This window comes from Seriola dumerili, unplaced genomic scaffold, assembly GCF_002260705.1.
Source record: "Seriola dumerili isolate Sdu_G_001 unplaced genomic scaffold, Sdu_1.0 BDQW01000052.1, whole genome shotgun sequence".
Classification (NCBI taxonomy): Eukaryota; Metazoa; Chordata; class Actinopteri; order Carangiformes; family Carangidae; genus Seriola; species Seriola dumerili.
Genome location: NW_019174307.1, coordinates 16,595,824 through 16,602,835, shown reverse-complemented (window position 1 = coordinate 16,602,835; position 7,012 = coordinate 16,595,824).

The window sequence follows — 7,012 nt, the reverse complement described above, 5'->3', positions numbered from 1 at the left end:
TCCAAAGATAGTCATATGTGTCATTTCTTTTGGTGTATTTCTTTTTTGAAGAATAGTTCTGAGGTATATTTCTCTTTAGAAGTAAAGTTACAGTACAGTTATAGTAAAATGTCTTATGATAAATGTAGGCTATTATGTGATCATTCATTATTTAGTAGAACAGAATAAAGCAGAAGAGATTAGGAATGATTTAAAAAGAATATATTATTTCCTCAAATATTATTGAGTTAAATCTCTACAGAATTAATCTACAGAATTGTTGAGCCTATAATTATTTAATGTTCATGGAATAAAATGCAAAGTCCTTCCTCTTTCTCTTCTTTGAATAAACTGACATTTATGTCAGCATGACACACAGCTTTACGTCTCTGTGGCCTCCATCACTACTGCCCTTTTCACACATATCAAGAAAGCTGCTGTTGCCAGGATAAAAACAGTGCCATACATTTTCCTATGTTTTTATTCTATCATATATATTATACTGATTCTATAATAACCAGAGAAGCAGTAGCAATACAGTAACCTAACTCTACTCTTAGGAATATTATGCATGTATAATTTCTTTCTTGTGTCATTCCTTTGTTATTTGATAACCTTATGACAGGTTTGCTTCAAGTGTTCATTTGTATTCATGAGGTATAGTTTTTGCCACAACTGATTAACAAGTGGTTGCACCTTCTCAATACAGGTGTAGCCCATTTGACCCAAAGGTATCAGAATGTACAATGTGTGTTTGTAGTTTTTTTGGTCTCGTTTTGGTCATTTTGCATCTCTTTGTAGTCGGTTTGTCTCTTTGATTGTTTTGTATCTGTATTTAATATCATATCTGGTTCTCTCCATAATGACGGTGCTGTATCTTTCATGTAAAGGCTACCAATTATCAGGCTATTTATTTGTAATTGAACGTAATAAACATATGAGTTGATAAGTGTGTTTACAATTACCACATGGAAAAATCTATGTTTGCATTGAATGTATATACGTTCAAAGCGCCCTCACTAAATACTTCTTCAGCAGTGGTGTGATGGGAGTTGAACTCCAAGCTGCTGACCAATGAGATGGAGGCTGTGCAGTCATACCAGCAGCAGCAGCAGCAGCAGCATCAGTGTGTGTATTTGTTGTGTGTGTGTGTGCGTGCGTGTGTGTGTGAGAGAGAGAGTGTGTGTGTGCTTTAAACGGGGGAATCTGGACACCCTCTCTGAATTGAATAGGACCTTCTGCAGGCAGGCCGTGCTTTTTGCCCCTCTCAATGTGCTTTTTACCAAATGGAAGCAGAAGTGTTGAACCCCCAGATGATGGCAGACGTCAATGGCAACAATAAAATCACTAACGCGGAGCTGGAGGTGTTAAAGCTTCAGGAATTGGTCCGAAAATTAGAGAAGCAAAACGAACAATTGCGGACACGAGCGAACGCTGTAAACAATTGCTCCATCGGCCCTCATCTCCAGACCTCGTTGTCGTGTCTGCACGGGGGTACAGCGTGTCCGAGTGACAATTTCTCCTGTAAATATGGCATTTCGAGTCCGACACAGTCGCATCCGTGTGCCCCCGGACCCCGGAGTTCAGCGGAGGAGCCGTTCGCCTATTTTCAGCCGAGTTCGGTGTCTCCTGCCGCCGCTGGGGAGGACAGCAGCGGCGCCGCTGGAGCCACAACTGTTTTGGATGAGGTTGATATTTTGGACCTCAACACTGTGCTCCCTATCGGAGAGCCTGATAGCTGGTAACTACTCTGTTTATATCAACCACTTCATTGCAGCCGTGTGCATATGCAGTATGTCGTTGACAAGTTACGATAAAAACAGCGTCCTTTGTGTTTTAATGACCAAGCAGATGCTTCATAGGCCACAGGACTGTAACGAGCCACAGTTTTGAGACATCATGTGTAATGCGACCCTGTCATGTATCCTCTTATTGATCACATTATTGATTCTCCTGCAAGAAGAGGAGACTTGCAGACACTGGTAAACAGGGTGACTTTTTGTAGGAGGAAAACGAGCAAAATCAGATTTGACACAAGCTTTGGGCATCCCAGAATGCACTGTGTCTGCAGCATAGGTATGAGTTCAGAGTAAGACAGCACTGGGATGAAATTAGAAACAGTGACCCCCTTCAGCTTGTGATCAAAAAGCTCGGCTTTGTGTGCAGTGTTTAGCCCCAGGCTGAACTACTTTGAAATGCTGTATCTGCTGACTTAGGGAGCTCACACACTGACATGCTGACTGCTGAACCGTTTGCAGCTTTATGTATCTGATGTGATGATGTGGAAAAATGTAGCACACAGCTCAAGGCAGCACTGATGGGATCCAGCGTACACGCAGTGTGTCGGTATACCTTCAGTCCATTTAACATAACTAACTGATCCCCCAAGTCAATGTAACACCATGGCCTGGTTACTGAGTAGCATGTCAGTTCTGCTTGGTTCTTATTCTTCTACTTGGACACAGAGGTGACACATCATTTTTTTATAACCCAGTTCATTTTTGGGAATCCATCGCTCCAGTGTAGCATAGTCACACATCACACGTAGTCACACATCTAAGTACGTCACGTCTATATATTTAATTAAAATGAGGATCCAGTTTTCAGTTACTTTCAGTTTTTGTCCGGCGGAGGCACAAGAATCTATGGATACAATGATTGATTATTTTCAGTAGTCCTTTGATTACTTTCACGATTCATTTATTCATCATTTGGTGTATAAAATCTAAAACTCCAAAGATTTTCATTTTACTCTCATGTATGGACGTGAAATGCAGTAAATTTTAGAAGCTGAATCCAGAGAATCTTTGACATTTCTGTTTGAAAAATGACTGAAATGATTAATCGATTATCCTTATACTTGCTGATTAATCTTATGTTGACTGTCTAATGTATTAACTGATTAATTGAGTATCTACCTGTCGAAATGAGAAGAGATAACATCTGTAACCCTCCAGTGTTTTACTGTGGCAGTTATACTGTTCTCACATCCTATACATCACTGCACTGAATGAATCTGTCACCGACTTTTATTTTACACTGTTGGTTTCATGGCTCATGTTGTTGCCAATAAAATGGTGATTCCTCTTTGTGGAAAGTTTGAACTTTACTGGTGTATTGGCATTTGGATTTCATGACAAACACTCCCTTTACACAGCCCCGGGTTTACCTTTACTATAAAGGGGCTTTACCTTACAGGGTTGTGCATCTGAGAAATATTGCCACTGTAAAACTCAACCCTGAAGATCTCTAGCTACTATTTTATGTGGACACAGATTGTTCTACCAATAACATACAGCAGCCTCCAGCTTGTTTTACTACAGTTGTCACTGTAAAAACTATGTGCTATACTGTGCTATAAAGGTGGAAGGTGGCAGGACTAAACAGTGGGTTCTGCTTTGTGTTCCAGGCTCTATGTGAGTCCCAAAGCCAAGCTGCAGGGTGAGAGTCTCCTCAGTCCTCTCCAGTGGTGCAGGCAGGTACTGGACCACCCGGGGCCTGAGGTGGAGCTGGCTAAGATGACCCTCTGTCACAGACTGGACCAAGGTACAGTGTATTTAGCAGTCAGATTAACAGCCTTCATCTGCAGCCGCATCTGGACATCTGTCTCTCTGGCTTTCTGACATGTGATTATAAGCTGTGACACACTTCACCCACAAAATGTCTCCACGTGCAGCAGGATTTCAGCTACAGTTTCTGAGCCGTGGGAGCATTTCACTTCACACGGCTCAGTCGTTTCAAACCATTTGACCATATAACTCACTCTCTCTAAATTTATGGGTTTTAAAGTACCTCAGCCAACTTCCCACAGTGATTATTTCTGTTTTAGTGGAGTTGGATGGGCTCCCATTTTTACACATATCACTATCTCCAGAGGAACAATTAGGATCAGTTTAATGGATTTGCTTTTCTGCAGATCTAAAAAAAACAGCTCCATTTGGAGGAACTCATGCTGTGCTGTTGGATGGCATTACACTGTGTTAAGTGGGAAACAGTGTAGAGATGATTATAAAGCTCTGAAAGTATCACCATTATTACACTACACCATCCACAAGTGGTTTATATATATACACGTATACATATACTCATACACACGACACTTTGATTTCTAAGGGAATGTTGAAAAAGCACATTTCAAGAGAAAAAAATACCCATTTTAAATTAAGTATATACGCTAAGCTAAGCTAAGCTAAGCTAAGAGCTTTATATTGAACAGACAAATGTGAAAGTGGTATTGATCTTTTCATCTAACTCTCCTGCCCCTTCTGTCTCCTGACACCTGAATGAAGATATCTACCTATATCCTGCAGTATGTTGGTCACCGCTCAAAGGTGGCACCCCCTGTACAGCTTAATGAGCTACAAATATGACATTGACCTCTCTTTAGGAATTTGACGTGCACACTAGTGTCCTGGATTTGAGTCTTGTCCTGGTTTTGATTATATTTAGAATATACTGGAACATTTGCACAGAACATAGTAAAAACCTGACTATTCAGCTGCCTGTATGTTTGATTCTAACATTATTATCCAGGTTGCTGATGTTTTGTGATGTTGCTGTCTTTGACTCATCCACATCCAACTATCCAATTTGTCTTTTCTGCGTTGACTGAGTCATTTCAACAGCTGAAGACGAACCCATTTTGGGTTCTGGCTAGACTTTGCTTCTCCTTTTGATCATCAGTAATGGAGGGCGAGAGTGAAGATACAGTTTATCCACTTATTATTACCACTGTCATTCATTAAATCATTAATCATCATGTCATAATCACATTTTTTGTTTTTCTGACTAAAAACTACATAACTAAAGTTAAGGATGGCCCTGCGCTCATGGCCGACCTGGAAACGTCATTTACATGCTGTAATATCCTGCGTTTCTAAGCATCGAGGTCATATGATGTTTATATGCATTAAAACGTAACCAGGATACTAGAAACCCCCCTTCATAACCAGGATACTGGTGTGCTACGAAATGACATTTGCTGCTGGACCCAGTTTTAGATTTGGTGCTTCACTGTTTCTTCACTCCTGCAAGGGGATATGGTTGCCATAGAAACCGTGCTTACATTAACTGGGTTTTTGAGGCAGATTTGCCCAGCACTCGGCTGCTCAGAACAGCCTCTTGTGCTATCACAGCACTTAATAATGCACACGTCAGTGTGTACTCTGTATATGCATGTGTTTAAAATCTAAAAAAGAGCTCTCAAAGATCCGTTACATATTTGTGGGCCTGTTGTGTCCACGCTGTGATTCAGTTCTGTGCTTTAGTTAGTGTTTGTTTGGATGGTCATTAGTGTGTGTACGGTTGAAGGTCCTCTTCTGTCTCTAAAGCTGTATTCAGTGAAGGTTGGCTCTCCTCCTATGGGTCATGAATACATCCTTGTGCCTGAGCTCCAGTGGCTGTTGTTTGTGTAACTTGCTGTGAATGCTACTTTTTATCCAGTAGTGTTTGAGCCTAATTGTGTCAGGAATGCCAAATGCTCCACTCTGTCAGGTGTGTGCCACTCGGACTACCGATCAGTGGGGCTGAACTCAGTGTTTACACATTGAAGACACATTATCTCAACTCAGTCATGTCATTCCAAGCCTAATCTTTTCAATGCTAATCAGCATGAGCTAGCAAAAAAGAACAGCACCACTTTCCTAATAAGCCATATTTTATTAGGGCTTTATAAGTTACAACTGATTGCTTTAAGTGCCATTTAATAAGATAATATTTCAGCTGACAGACAAAGCTTGGCAACCTAAAATCATTGGGTTGTCAAGCTTTCCATTTGTGGTTTATACTACTGATCTATAAATTCAATTAATTATGTTTTAACCATGATAGGTTACAGCTTAGATTTAATATGTTACAACATTATTGCTTCATGAAATTAATACAAATCGAATCTAAGCTGTATAAATGTAACCTCTGCACCCCAAAGTAGACCATAGTAGATCTAATTCTGATTTTGGGAATGGGATGTAGCCTACATGCACAATCCCTGCTTATCCTAAGACCCCTCCAGAAAAATCTGTAGTTTAGCCCAATAAGCCGCAGTGGTAAGCTAAACCTCGTCTTACTGTATCAGCCTCTTCTGTCTGAGCCGTGACCCAATCATTTAAAACATCAATACTGATCTGTAAAAAGCAGATTAACATTTGGCGGGAGTGAGTTAAAATATAATCAATGTACTGTATGCGTGCATGTGTACGTGTGTGTCTTGTATGGTAACGCAATCAGACTAACTTGTCCTTCACTGCAATCTTGTGTCTAGCTAAGCGGTGGCGAGGAGTCTCCTCCATCCGTCCATACAGCTGCATAGAGGGGCTCTCCACCCTCAGCTGCCCCGTCCTGCCTTACACTAAATCTGCTGCACTAACCGAGTCCCCAGGTAACACGAACACACCACACATGTATAACTCATGCTAACCACAAACGAGTCACATTAACTTCTGATAGGCCTCTGAGGATCATCTGTAGATGTCAAGGTTTGATACTTATGGCCGAATCACTGAACACACACTGATCTATTTTGTGGCTTAACTGGGGTGTCTGCTCTAACGGTTTGTGACATATCAAAGAAGAGCAATTAAAATGAGACTATTATTTCATTGAGGTGACCTTTGCAAGAGGAAAAAAAAAATCCGCTGACATTGGCATTTGTTGTAGTGCAGCAATGATTAACTGAGTTAATGAATTGATAAGTTGACAAGGCAGGAAAAACTGGTAAGTGATTTCATTATAACACGATTGATCATTTTAGTCATTTATTGCCAGATATGATTATGTGTCGTTATGTTTCTTTTCATGTCATTTGTAGCATGATAGCTGTGTGGCTCTAAGCATGGCAGTGTCAGTCCATTGGTTTGTTCACCACTTTGGTCCAGACTGAAATGTACAGACATTCGTGGTCCCAAGAAGACAATCCTCTGATTTCTTCCTCTGATGTCATGAGCATGTCAAATGTTTTACTTATCCTGTAAAGTCTGTCAACATCTACACGATGGATTGGCACAAAACAGACTTTTGTGGTGCCCAGACGGTGAAT